This window comes from Pongo abelii, chromosome 19 (genome assembly GCF_028885655.2).
Source record: "Pongo abelii isolate AG06213 chromosome 19, NHGRI_mPonAbe1-v2.0_pri, whole genome shotgun sequence".
Classification (NCBI taxonomy): domain Eukaryota; kingdom Metazoa; phylum Chordata; class Mammalia; order Primates; family Hominidae; genus Pongo; species Pongo abelii.
This window is the reverse complement of record NC_072004.2, coordinates 51,363,910-51,379,193: the sequence shown is the minus strand read 5'-3', so window position 1 is coordinate 51,379,193 and position 15,284 is coordinate 51,363,910. Positions and strand designations below refer to the sequence as shown.

At 44.1% G+C, this 15,284-nt stretch overlaps 1 pseudogene; it reads right to left on the bottom strand.

The window, feature by feature from the left end:
* LOC129051358 (polycomb protein SUZ12-like) overlaps window positions 1–15,284 on the bottom strand; it is a 46,839-nt pseudogene that overhangs the window by 18,893 nt on the left and 12,662 nt on the right.

The following is a 15,284-nucleotide window of genomic DNA, read 5'->3' as shown; positions in this document are numbered from 1 at the left end:
TGAGATCGGGAGTTCAAGAGACCAACCTGACCAACATGGAGAAACCCCATCTCTACTAAAAATACAAAAAATTAGCGGGGCATGGTGGCGCATGCCTGTAATACCAGCTACTCTGGAGGCTGAGGCAAGAGAATTGCTTGAACCCAGGAGGTAGAGGTTGTAGTGAGCCGAGATTGCGCCATTGCACTCCAGCCTGGGCAACAAGAGCGAAACTCCATCTCAGAAAAAGAAAAAAAAATTAGCTAGTGTGGTGGCACCCGCCTGTAATCCCAGATACTTGGGAGGCTGAGGCATGAGAATCACTTGAACCTGGAGGCAGAGGCTGCAGTGATCTGAGATCAAACCACTACACTCCAGCCTGGGTGACAGAGGAATTATTTTCTGGAAACAGAGGTATCAACAGAGTTCACTATCTCTTTTACTTCAATATCAAGAAAAATAAAAACAAAGTAAATCTGAGCGATTGTTGAACTTTATATATTTTGTCATGTAGATAGGAAAAAAGCTTAATATGACTACTTTCCAAAAATTTCAGTGATGGATAAACTATGTGTTCTACACAGGTCCCTGAGAACAAAGGGCTAATGAATGTATAAAATTCAAATTATAAGCTTCTGAGGAATTAAAGTCTAGACACGTCAGAAGTACCACAGAAAACAAAATACGATGACTAGAAATAAGGACTCTAAGCAGACCATTACAAATAATTTAAGGAAAACAAAAACCATAATGCTACCCAGGTTACTTCTATATAAAAAATAGACCAGATCTAAGGTAAAAACTAGAAGTTACATTAGCTACTAATACAAATACGAGATTTCAAATTTCTTACATAAAAACCCTGACTGGGGCCAGTCTCAGTGGCTCACACCAGTAATCCCAGCACTTTGGGAGAATGAGGTGAGAGGATCACTTGAGACCAGGAGTTTGAGACCAGCCTGGGAAATGTAGTGAGATTCCATCTTAACAAAAAAAAATTTTTTTAATTAGCCAGGCATCGTGGGGACGCCTGTAGTTCCAGCTACTCAGGAGGCTGAGGCAGGAGGATCACTTCAGCCCAGAAGTTGATCATACCCTGCACTCCAGCCTGGGTGACATGAGCAAGACCCCATCTAAACAAACAACCAACCCCCAAAGAGTCATTAAAAAATGGTTATATTAGAGCATTTTGACAATTGGCCAACTGGCAAGGTTGTCTTTTTGTCTTTTTTAGACAGTGTCTCACTCTGTCACTCAGGCTGGAGTACAGTGGTGTGATCTTGGCTCACTGCAGCCTCAACCTCTAAGACGCAAGCAATCCTCCCACCTCAGCCTCCTGAGTAGCTGAGACTGCAGAATAGCTGGAACTACAGGCATGTGCCACTGTGCCCAGTTAATCTTTTTTTACTTCTTACAGATAGGTTCTCCCTATGTTGCCCACAGATAGGTTCTCCCTATGTTGCCCAGGCAAGCCTCAAGCAATTCTTCCATCTCAGCCTCCCAAGGTGTTGACATTATAGCTGTGAGCCACCATGCCCAGTCTAATAATTTGGGATTTTTTGGAGACAGGGTCTCACTCTGTTGCCCAGCCTGGAGTAGAGTTGTGCAATCATAGCTCACTGTAACCTTGAATTCCTGAGCTTACACCATCCTGCCATCTTGGACTTCCAAGTACCTAGAACTACAGGACATACCACCATACCTGGCTAATTTTTGTAGAGATGGGGTCTATGTTGCCCAGGCTGGTCTTGAACTCCTGGCTTCTAGTCATCTTCCCACCTCAGCCTCCCAAAATGCTGAGATTACAAACATGAGCCACCAGGCCAGGCCTCATTTTCTTTCTTTTTTTTTTTTTTTTAAGACAGAGTCTCACTGTCACCAGGCTGGAGTGCAGTGGGATGATCTTGGCTCACTGCAACCTCCAACTCCCGGGTTCAAGCGATTCCCCTGCCTCAGCCTCCCAAGTAGCTGGGACTACAGGTGTGTACCACCACGCTCAGCTAGTTTTTTTTGTATTTTAGTAGAGACGGGGTTTCACCATGTTAGCCAGGATGGTCTCGATCTCCTGACCTTGTGATCCACCCGCCTCGGCCTCCCAAAGTGCTGGCATTACAGGCGTGAGCCACCATGCCCGGCCCACCAGGACTCATTTTCAATCTTTGTTTCTTAATAAACGATACCAAGACAACCAACCTGGCATGTTTCTAATAATGGTTTTATTCCATTGCATAATAATAAGATATGCCATATACACAGAATTACGATGGATAAGCTGATAAGTAATTTTCCCTTTTTTTTTTTTTTTGAGATGGAGTCTCGCTCTGTCGCCCAGGCTGGAGTGCAGTAACGCAATCTCAGCTCACTGCAACCTCCAACTCTCAGGTTCAAGCGATTCTTCTGCCTAAGTCTCCCAAGTAACTGGGACTACAGGCACCCACCACCATGCCTGGCTAATGTTTATATTTTTAGTAGAGATGGGGTTTCACCATATTGGCCAGGCTGGTCCTTAACTCCTGACCTCACGATACACCCGCCTCAGCCTCCCAAAATGTTGGGATTACAGGCGTGAGCCACTGCGCCTGGCCGTATTTTTCCATTTTTGAAACACCTCTAATTCTTTCCAGCATGCTTTGAGCTTTTACTGGAGTAATATACTCTATAATTTCCTTTGAATAATATCTAAAATATTAATATATGCCATTGGTAATAGTGGTTATTTCAGTTGTTTTACTGTGTTTTTTAAAAACATGACACAGTATATTAATTCAAAATGTTTATGCATAAAAGGTTCTACCGAGGAGATTCTTTACCTATTGAAGTTCTAAGACAATTTGTTAAAATCTTCACCATTAGCCAGGCGTGGTGGCTCACGCCCCCTTGGGAGGCCAAGGCGGGTGGATCATGAGGTCAGGAGTTCAAGACCAGCCTGGCCAGCATGGTGAGACCCTGTCTCTACTAAAAATACAAAAAATTAGCCAGGCATGGGGCGCATGCCTGTAATCCCAGCTATTCAGGAGGCTGAGGCAGGAGAATTGCTTGAACTCGGGAGGCGGAGGCTGCAGTGAGCCAAGATCACAACATTGCACTCCAGCCTGGACGACAGAGCAAGACTCTGCCCCACCGCCCCACCAAAAACAAATTTCATCATTAGCCTTCATACCTTAAAGCTCAAAAACATCAGAATCAACATCTTTTCCATTAAACATAATTTTATAAATTTACACTCAGAAGCCCCACTTTTTTTACATTCATAAAGGTATCTTGCTATTAAAATGCCACTTTATTTACTTTTAAGTACATACCATTTTTGTGGAAGAGACCAGTAAACGTAAGCTGCAAATGAGCTGACAAGCTAAAAAAAAAAAAGGAAATATTTTATCATTTTAATGCTCAGTAGTAAAATAACCTAGACTTTAAAGTATAACATTGAAATCAAAGTTACTTCAACTAATTTATAAATATTTGTACTCAATTGTTATTCAGGCCCATGACTCTGCTTTCCCTGTTAAATATGACATCCAAAAGTGTGTCTATACACCTAACAAAAAATAAACAACAAAAAACCCCTCACAACTCACAAAAAGTAAGAACAAAACCACAAAAACACCAGAGCAAGGCAGAAAAAATCAGACTACCAAGTTGGAGGCCAGGTAATTTACTGTGTTTTAGTGTTCTACCTATAAAATGACAGCAAGTATGCCGTCCTATCTTTAAAAAGGAATTTTGGAGGGTTTTTGGAATTTTTTGTTTTGTTTTAATGACGCTTTAGTCAATGACTTCATCCAAAGGAAATTTTGAAAAGGGTAGCTACATCCATGCAAAAAAATTTGAATATTTTGAAGCTATGGAAATTCAACCTTCCCAATAAATGATACAGAACCATTACTTTATACTTCAAATAGCAATGAAATACACAATTACAAATCTGGTATAGAGCTATAATTTACGGTTTCAATATATCATTTTCACTGTTAGTTTTAGAAGCTACGGAAAAGCAAAAGCAAGCATGAACTAGAACTAGTGCTCCTTCTATTTTCACAAACATCTATTAACAATAGAAAAAAACTATAAGGATGGGATAAAATAAACAGAAGCATCAATAAGCTTTTGAAGTACCTTTAAACTGCAAAACAGAATACAGTTGTTTATCAGGAGACATTCATAACTTTCCTGAGCATAGTTTCCATAGTGTGACATGTACAGACACCAGATTATGGAGGGCTATACAGAGCAGATGGTGGGCAAAGGAAAGTAGTACTGATCCCTCACATAAGGCATTTACTAATGAAATAGTTGCTGGGCACTAAGGACTAGTAAAGGGCATATATATATATATTTTTTTAAATGATGGTGACAATCTAGGCATTTTTATAGTCAGATGGGAACAGTTACAGAAAGACATTGTGGCAAAAGAGTACTAAGGAGCAAGTAATGACTGGAAATAAGGACATATTATGAAGAGGTCAGCCCTGTAAATTTGACCAGGACTCCTCTTTTTCTTTTTTTTGAGATGAAGTTTCGCTCTTTTCACCCAGGTTGGAGTGCAATGGCGCAATCTTGGCTCACTGCAACCTCTGCCTCCTGAGTTCAAGCGATTCTCCTGCCTCAGCCTCCCAAGTAGCTGGGATTATAGGTGTGAACCACCGAGCCCGACTGGATTCCTCTTTTTCTAAGATAGAGAAATAAGATGCAGGAAAGAAAGACATTTCCATGGAAGATGGGGGGATATCTCCATCTACTTAGTGAAGTAGGCCATGAAACTGTCTGCTAAAAAAACTACAGTGTGGGCCGGGCGCAGTGGATCACCAGGTCAGGAGTTCGAGACCAGCCTGGCCAATATGGTGAAACCCCGTCTCTACTAAAAATACAAAAATTAGCTGGATATGGTGGCACATGGCTGTAGTCTCAGCTACTCAGGAGGCTGAGGCAGGAGAATCGCTTGAACCTAGGAGGCAGAGGTTACAGTGAGCCGAGATTGAGCCATTGCGCTCCAGCCTGGGCGACAGGGGGAGACTCCGTCTCAAAAAAAAAACACCTACAGAGTTGGCATTTTGAAGGGCATTTCTAGAACAGTAGTACAGAAAGTATGCTAGGGGCTGGGTGCAGTGGCTCACAACTGTAATCCCAGCATTTTGGGAGGCCAAGACAGGAGGATCAAGAGATCAGAAGATGGAGACCATCCTGGCTAACACGGTGAAACCCAATCTCTACTAAAAATACAAATATTAGCCAGGCACGGTGGCGTGTGCCTGTAGTCCCAGCTACTCGAGAGGCTGAGGCAGGAGAATCACTTGAGCCCAGGAGGCAGAGGTTGCAGTGAGCCGAGACTGCATCACTGCATTCCAGCCTGGGCAACAGAGCAAGACTCCGCCTCAAAAAAACAAAAAACAAAAAACAAAAAACAAACAACAAAAAAGTATGCTATCAGTAGAGGACAAAATTATTACGAAGAGTAGAACTATAAGGGTCCAAGCAGAGTTAGAAAACATAGGGCCGGTGCCTATGGCCATATCACCCTGAATGCACCAAATCTCGAAAGCTAAGCAGGGTCGGTACTTGGATGGGAGAAAGCAAAAATATAAAGTTAAAAACTAAGAATGGCCGGGCGCGGTGGCTCACGCCTGTAATCCCAGCACTTTGGGAGGCCGAGGCGGGTGGATCATGAGATCAGGAGTTCAAGACCAGCCTGGCCAAGATGGTGAAACCCCGTCTCTACTAAAAATACAAAAGAAAAATGCCGGGCGCGGTGGCAGGCACCTGTAATCCCAGCTACTCGGGAGGCTGAGGCAGGAGAATCGCTTGAACTCAAAGGGCGGAGGAATCACTTGAACTCGGAGGGCGGAGGTGGCAGTGACCAAGATCGCGCCACTGCACTCCAGCATGGGCGACAGAGTGAGACTCCGTCTCAAAAAACAAAAAACAAAACACAAAAAGACAAAAAAACCCCTAAGAACCACCACCACAACTTAAGTATCAGCTGGGCATGGTGGCTCATGCCTGTAATCCTAGCACTTTGGGAGATGAGGCAGGACGGGAGATGAGGCGGGACAGGAGATAAGGTGGGATGGGAGATGAAGCGGGTGGATCATGAGGTCAGGAGATCAAGAACCATCCCGGCTAACACCGTGAAACCCAATCTCTACTAAAAATACAAAATTAGCCAGGCGTTGTGGCATGCGCCTGTAGTCCCAGCTACTCAGGAGGCTGAGGCAGGAGAATCACTTGAACCCAGGAGGTGGAGGCTGCAGTGAGCCAAGATTGTGCCACTGCACTCCAGCCTGGGTGACAGAGCGAGACTGTCTCAAACAAACAAACAAACAAAAAATCGTGTACAATAGGAGTCTTAAAAACGTATTCTGTATAAGCAACTCATATATTATAAACATTTTTACATAAATCAGATAATTTCTACATGCTATTTTACTAAAAAGACAGCATTATCCTAGGAAAAGTTCCATAAATACTACCTTACATAGCAGAATTAGCTAAAACCCAAAACATAAGTGAAAGAGGAATATTCTACAATTCTCACATTAGAAGATAATCCACCAGTCACAACAAATCTATCCTACTTTGTTGCTTCAATTAAACCTACATACTAAGTCCAGATTAACTTTCATAAGACTCTTTTTATCTATCATTCCTTTCTCCACATCTACTGAGACCCCAACTACCAAATCTTTTGTCTAACTGCTGAAATGGTTCTCATTTCTTGTTCTACGAAAGCCTTACATATGAAAATAGAATCGAATTTAGAGAGTCAGAAAATCCAAGTTTGAATTCTGGTGCCACTTATTCGCTGTGGTCTGTTATCTATAAAATGAGGATATTTTGTCTCACAGTGTGAGGCTTAAGATTTTGTTTTTTGCTTTCAGACAGGGTCTCGTTGTGTCACCCAGACTGGTGTACAGTGGCACAATCTAGGCTCACTGCAACCTCCAACTTCCAGGCTCAAACGATCCTCCCACCTCAGCCTCCAAGAGTAGCTGAGACTACAGGCATGCACCATCACGCCTGGCTAATTTTTGCATGTTTGTGGAGTCAGGGTTTTGCCATGTTGCCCAGGCTGGTCTCAAACTCCTGAGATCAAGAGATCCACCTGCCTCAGCCTCCCAAAGTGCTGGGATTACAGGTGTGAGCCATTGCGACTGGCCTGTTTAAGGTTTTAATTCTATTATTTTTTTTTTCTTTTAGAGACAGGGTCTCGCTATGTTGCCCAGGCTGGTAATGAACTCCTGGGCACAAGTGATCATCCCACCTCAGCCTCCCCAAGTGCTGCGATTATAGGCATGAGCCACTGTGCCCAGTCAGGCTTGCAGAAAGTAATAAAGTATCCAGCAAAATTCTCTCTCTTCTACAAAGACCCTAAACCCAATCAATCAAGAGCTAAATGACCACTTTATCCCTTTACAAGCACTCTTATTTACCACTATTTTTCCATATACATCATTTTATTAGTGTCCCTAGCATCTAGCAGTGTCTTACAGAAAGTGACCCAACAAATTTTTTTCATAAGATAATGTCCTCCTAGAGTAATACAAATTTAAAGGTCAGGAATGATGTCCCATTACATTGCAGTACTATTAGTATTATTTACATTATTTTTCTGAGAAGTGTGAGGGTAAGCTCCAACTCTGAAATGCCAGAAAGATCTTACATTTATTTACCCCAGAGAATATTTTAAATCAGTGTTACTTAAAATGTTGTCTACAAACTGAGGTCATTAGGAAAAATCTTACCATTCTATAACAACTCAAGAAATTGAGAATACTACTAACAACACACTGAAAATTAACAAATAAACAAAATGATCTTTCGCCACAGGTGATTTGAGACAGTTTAAATGGTACATTATACCTTACATAGGATAGCCTGTATAACCAGCTTTGTTTTGTTTTGTTTTTCTTTGAGATGGAGTGTCACTGTAGCCCAGGCTGGAGTGCAGTGGCATGATCTCAGCTCACCGCAACCTCCCACCTGGGTTCAAGTGATTCTCCTGCCTCAGTCTCTGGGTAGCAGGGATTACAGGTGCCCGCCACCATGCCAGGTTAATTTTCCTATTTTTGGTAGAGATGAGGTTTCACCACGTTGACCAGGCTGTTCTAGAACTCCTGACCTCAGGTGATCCACCCGCCTCGGCCTCCCAGTGCTGAGATTACAGGTATGAGTACTGTGCCCAGCCAACCAGCCATTATTATACTAGTGTTTCGTTGTGAGAAAGAATTTTTTTTTTTTTTTTGAGCTGGAGTCTCGCTCTGTCACCCAGGCTGGAGTTCAATGGCGTGATCTCAGCTCACTGTAACTTCTGCCTCCCAGGGTTCAAGCCATTCTCCTGTCTCAGCCTCCTGAATAGCTGGGAGTCAGACACATGCTGCCATGCCCAGTTAATTTTTTGTATTTTTTAGTGGAGAGCGGTTTCGTCGTATTGCCCAGGCTGGTCTCAAACTCCTGAGCTCAGGAAATCCACCTGCCTCGGCCTCCCAACGTGCTAGGATTACAGGTGTGAGCCACCATACCCAGACTTTAAGAAAGAATTCTAAATTTCAATTAACCAATTTTAAAAGGAACATTGGGGCCAGGCACGGTGACTTCACACCTATAATCCCAGCACTTTGGGAAGGAGGCAGGGGGAACCACTTGAGGTCAGGAGTTGGAGACCAGCCTGGCCAACATGGTGAAACCTTGTCTCTACTAAAAATACAAAAAATTAGCTGGGCGTGGTGACACCTGCGTGTAATCCCGGTTACTCAGGAGGCTGAAGCAGAATAGCTTGAACCTGGGAGGCGGACATTGCAGTGAGCCAAGATCACACCACTGCACTCCAGCCTAGGTGACAGAGCAAGTCTCAAAAATAAATAAATAAATAATAAATAAAGGTGACATTGGGAATGTGACTTGCTATGCATGATTTCCCCTTCCTCACCTAAAAGTAAACACTCTGGCTGGGCACAGTGGCTCACGCCTGTAATCCCAGCACTTTGGGAGGCCGAAGCGGGCAGATCACAAGGTCAGGAGTTCGAGACCAGCCTGACTAACGTGGTGAAACCTCGTCTCTACTAAAAACACAAAAATTAGCTGGCCGTGGTGGCAGGCATCTGTAATCCCAGCTACTCAGGAGGCTGAGGCAGGAGAATCGCTTAAACCTGGGAGGCGGAGGTTGCAGTGAGCCGAGATTGCGTCACTGCACTCCAACCTGGGCAACAGAGCGAGACGCCGTCTCAAAAAAAAAAAAAGTAAACACTCTGATATGTACCTAGAATAAAGTGTACCAAGGATCCCTCCCATAGGTAGTTTGTTCCAAGGAAAAGGGCAAAGTTTTCTCTCCCTTCCCTCTCCCCTCTCTTGCAGCTACTTTGTCCACATCTTAATTGATTAGGCTGGACCAGATGAACGGGAGGAAAAGAAACATGTAAGGTTGGTCAGGACTATTTGGTTTTAGGCCACAAAAAAATCTAGTTTAGATGACCAGAATAAGATATAAGAAACTTAGTTCATCTATGTGATGTGCTCCCTGTATCTTCTCAGGAAGTAAGACACATGATAACAAGAAATCAGGTAGAGAATTTGAAATTTTGAGATGCAAATTTCAGCATTCCAAGCACAAACATCTGACAGTTCTGATACAGTCTACAGAAAATGATGCTAAGCTAATTCATAAGAGACTAACACTTTGAAATCTAATTCAAGGAAGAGCCTCCCATTTTAAGAACAGCCAGATCCCACAGAGGAAGTAGTTTTTATGACAAGAGGAGACCAAGATTAGTGCCTTTAATTTATATACATGAATCTGCTAGCGGCAGGAATAAGGGTTCATTTTAAGGGCATGGCAGTGTTACCTCAAAATAGGACAAGTCTGATAATCTACTTGGTTTCTATAGTTAGATGTTAGCTATTCAACTTTTGTCATATACATTTTATCCTATGATATGTAAAGCTGAAAAACTCGTGTCTACATCAAGTCCAATATTCTGAAATCCAGGATCTCAAAATATAGGGGTTAGACGCACTTTGTAATGAGAAGATAAAGCTGAATAGTGGATGATGTGTGTGTGTCTATTAATTATAAATGGATCACTCTGCAGAAGTACTGTGAAGAAAACAAAGGAATTACTACAAAACCAAAAATTATACAAGGAATATTTTTACAATTTGTTCTTGAATATTCAAATTTTTAAGAATCAGATACGCTCAAGCGGCAACTGATGAGGCACCTTCAAGAGTAAGTATGCAAAAAGAAATGTATAGCCAGGTTCTGAAAAAAGAACAAAAACTCAAGACTGAAAAGATGACAATTTGAAAACAACTTCAAAGCTTATAGTCAAGGCAAAATGTATTAAAAAAAAAACAAGAAAGGGAAAACATCAGATCTTATTAATGGTGGGAAAAACACACAACCAACCTAAGAGGTAGTCTACAGATTTTATTTATTTATTTATTTTGAGACGGAGTCTCCCTCTGTCACCCAGGCTGGAGTGCAGTGGTGCGATATCTGCTCACTGCAACCTCCGCCTCCTGGGTTCAAGCAATTCTCCTGCCTCAGCCTCCCGAGTAGATGAAATTACAGGTGTACACCGCCATGCCCAGCTAATTATTTATTTATTTATTTATTTTTGAGACAAGAGTTTCACTCCGTAGCCAGGCTGGAGTGCAGCGGTGTAATCTCGGCTCACTGCAACCTCCGCCTCCCAGGTTTAGGCAATTCTCCTGCCTCAGCCTCCCGAGTAGCTAGAAATACAGGCACGTGCCACCACACCCAGCTAATTTTTGTATTTTTACTAGAGACGGGGTTTCACCATGTTGGCCAGGATACTCTCAATCTCTTGACCTCATGATCCGCCTGCCTTGACCTCCCACAGTGCTGGGATTACAGGCGTGAGCCACTGCACCTGGCCTAATTTTTTGTATTTTTAGTAGAGATGGGGTTTCACCACGGTGGTCAAGCTGCTCTCGAACTCTTCACCTCAAGTGAACCGCCTGCCTTGACCTCCCAAAGTGCTGGGATACAGGCGTGAGTCACCATGCCTGGCCAGCCTAAAGATTTTAAAATGCAGCTAAATGTACAAAATAGAAAAGTAGGAAAAAATCATTAATACAATAGTTCTCTTAAAAATAATTTAATAGGTCGGATGCAGTGGCTCACGCCTGTAATCCTAACACTTTAGGAGGACAAAGTGGGCAGATCACTTGAACTCAGTAGTTCGAGGTCACACTGGGCAATATGGTGAAACCTCATCTCTACAAAAAGTACAAAAGGGGCTGGGCGCGGTGGCTCACGCCTGTAATCCCAGCACTTTGGGAGGCTGAGGTGGGCAGAACACGAGGTCAGGAGTTCCAGACCAGCCTGACCAACATGGTGAAACCCCGTCTCTACCAAAAATACAAAAATTAACCGGGTGTGGTGGTGTGTGCCTATAATCCCAACTACTCAGGAGGCTGAGGCAGGAGAACAGCTTGAACTCAGGAGGCGGAGGTTGCAGTGAGCCAAGATGGCACCACTGCACTCTTGCCTGGGCAACAAAGCAAGACTCCGTCTCAAAAATAAATAAATAAATACATAGTCAAAAAAGGCACATTGATTTATCAACCTACTAAAAATAAAAATGAGCTGGGCACGGTGGCTCACACCTGTAATCCCAGCACTTTGGGAGGCTGAGGTGGGTGGATCACAAGGTCAGGAGATCGAGACCATCCTGGCCAACATGGTGAAACCCCTTCTCTACTAAAAATACAAAAATTAGCTGGGTGTGGTACCGCGTGCCTATAATCCCAGCTACTCGGGAGGCTGAGGCAGGAGAATTGCTTGAACCAAGGAGTTAGAGGTTGCAGTGAGCTGAGATCGTGCCACTGCACTCCAGCCTGGCAACAGGGCGAGACTCAGTCTCAAAAAAAAAAAAAATTTGAGGCTGGGCATGGGGGCTCATTCCTGTAATCTCAGCACTTCAGGATGTCGAGGTGGGAGGATCACTTGAGGATAGGAGTTCAAAACTGGCCTGGGCAAGATGGTGAGACCCTGACTCTACAAAAATTCAAAAAATTAGTGAGGTGCGACAGTACATGCCCGTAGTCCCAGCTACTCAGGAGGCTGAGGCAGGAGGATCCCTTTAGTCCACGAGTTCAATCCATCAGTGACCTATCATTGTGCCACTATACTCCAGCCTCGGTGACAAAGCAAGACCTTGTCTCAAAAAATAAAAATAAGGCCAGGCATGGTGGCTCACACCTGTAATCCCAGCAATTTGGGAGGTCGAGGCAGGTGCATCACCTGAGGTCAGGAGTTTGAGACCAGCCTGGCCAATAGGTGAAACCCTGTCTCTACTGGGAAAAAAAAAAAAAAAAAAAAAAAAATTAGCCAGGTGTGGTGGCAGGTGCCTGTAATCCCAGCTACTGGGGAGGCTGAGGCTCGAGAACTGCTTGAATCTGGGAGGCGGAGGTTGCAGTGAGCCAAGATCATGCCACTGTATTCCTGCCTGGGTGACAGAGCAAGACTTTGTCTCAAAAAATAAAAATATATGCTTGAAAATAACCCTAATAAAAGTTCTAATTCAGGTATCCTTTGAGGGGATTTTTCTCCAGCTACTAACAGAAGACCAGGAATAGAAGAGGAATAAGGGCAAGAGAGAAGTGACATTTTGCTTCGTTTGGCCCTGGTAAACACTTGGAAGCAACTCAGATTTAAAAATCTTTTCATGATGCATTTTAGTCCATGGAGATGCACTCAGCACTCAAGAGTTGTTACCAGAGAATTCCAACATTGGGGACAGGCACGGTGGCACACGCCTGTAATCCCAGCACTTCGGGAGGCCACGGAAGGCGGATCACTTGAGGTCAGGAGTTCAAGACCAGCCTGACCAACATGGTAAAACCCTGTCTCTACTAAAAATACAAAAAGTAGCTGGGCGTGGTGGCGGATGCCTGTAATCCCAGCTACTCAGGAGGCTGAGGCATGAAAACTGCTTGAACCCGGGAAGAGGAGGTTGCAGTAAGCCGAGATCATGCTACTGCACTCCAGCCTGAACGACAAAGCTACATTCCATCTCAAAAAAACAGCAACAAAAAAAAGATAATTCCAAAACTGGTAGGACAGCATAAGAATCCCTAGAATCCTGCTAGCATATACAACCACACAAAGGCAAGAGACTTATTCTAATCAGCCTTAGTGCCTGGTCAAAATCCATGAAAAATTCAAAACTGGAGTACCAGAAACAAGAGCTGGAAAGGATGTAAGGCATCATATCAGACCTTCTGTAAAGAAAATAAAGGCCAGGCGTGGTGGCTCACACCTGTAATCCCAGAACTTTGGGAAGCCAATCTGAAAGGATCACTTGAGGCCAGAAGTTTGAGACCAGCCTGGGCAACATAGCAAGAACCTGCCTCTATGAAAATTTAAAAATTAGCCAGGCATGGTGGTATGCACCTGTAGTCCCAGCTATTCAAGAGGCTAAGATAGGAGGATGGTTTGAGGCCAGGAGTTAGGGGCTGCAGTGAGCAGCCACTTGTGCTCCAGCCTGGGCAACAGAGCAAGACCCTGTCTCTTAGAAAAAGAAGGCTGGGCACAGTGGCTCACACCTGTAATTGCAACACTTTGAGAGGCCAAGGTGGAAGGATCACTTGAGGTCAGGAGTTTGACACCAGCCTGGCCAACATGGTGAAACCCTGTCTCTACTAAAAATACAAAAATTAGTCAGACGTGGTAGGGCATGCATGTAATCCCAGCTACTAGGGAGGCTGCGGCAGGAGAATCTCTTGAACCTGGGGGATGGAGGTTGCAGTAAACCAAGATCGCACCACTATACTCCAGCCTGAGCAACAGTGTGAGACTCTGTCTCAAAAAAAAAAAAAAAAAAAAAAGGCTGGGCACGGTGGCTTACACCTGTAATCCCAGCACTTTGGGAGGCCGAGATGGGTGGATCACGAGGTCAGGAGATGGAGACCATCCTGGCTAACACGGTGAAACCCCGTCTCTACTAAAAATACAAAAAATTAGCTGGGCAAGGTGGTGGGCGCCTGTAGTCCCAGCTACTCGGGAGGCTGAGGCAGGAGAATGGCATGAACCCCGGGGGGCAGAGCCTGCAGTGAGCCGAGATCGCGTCACTGCACTCCAGCCTGGGTAACAGAGCGAGACTCCGTCTCAAAAAAAAAAAAAAAAAAAAAAAAGAATATAAATGGAGGAGAGATACTTTTGTGTATGACTTAAGATATTAACTTCTACTAACTAACGTTATGGAACAACAAAGATTTATCATCTTTTTTCTTTTTTTGAGACAGAGTCACATCTTGCCCAGGCTGGAGTGCAGTAGCACAATCTTAGCTCACTGCAACCTCTGCCTCCCGGGTTCAAGGGACTCTCCTGCCTCAGTCACCCAAGTAGCTGGAATTACAGGTGTACACCACCTCGCCTGGCTGAATTTTGTGTTTTTTGTAGAGAAAGGGTTTTCCCCTGTTGGCCAGGGCAGTCTCAAATTCCTAGCCTCAAGTGATCCACCCACCTCAGCCACCAAAATGCTGGGATTATAGGTGTGAGCCACTATGCCCGGCCTGTGTTATCTTTGACAATAGATTTTAGAAGCAAATATTTATACTGCTGGCATCATATACTGGTGTTTAGGGTCCTTCTTACAACCCTGTGTGATAGGTTTAGGAGAAAAATAAGATTACCTTAATTTGAAATAAGAAATAGATTAAAGGAGGCTGGGCGCAGTGACTCACACCTGTAATTCCAGCACTTTGGGAGGCTGAGGTGGGGCAGATCACCTGAGGTCAGGAGTTCAAGAAAAAATTAGCTGGGTGTGATGGCGGGCACCTGTAATCCCTGCTACTTGGGAGACTGAGGCAGGAGAACGCGGGAGGCAGAGGCTGCAGTGAACGGAGATCACGCCACTGCACTCCAGCCTGCTCAACAAGAGCAAACCTCCATTTCAAAATAAATAAATAAATAAATACAAAAATTGGCCAGGCTTGGTGGCTCACACCTGTAATCCCAGCACTTCGGGAGGCCAAGGCAGGTGGATCACTTGAGGTCAGGAGTTCAAGACCAGCCTGGCCAACATGGTGAAACTCTGTTTCTACTAAAAATACAAAATTAGCTGGGTGTGGTGGTGCACGTCTGTATTCCCACCTATTCAGGAGGCTGAGACAGGTGAATCGCTTGAGCCCGGGAGGTGGAGGCTGTAGAGCCAAGATCGCGCCACTGCACTCCAGCCTCAGCAAGGAGGAGACTTGGTCTCAAAAAAAAAAAAAAAAAAAAAAAAAAAAAAAAAAAAAGGCTGGGTGTGGTGGCAGGCGCCTGTAATCCTAGGTAATTGGGA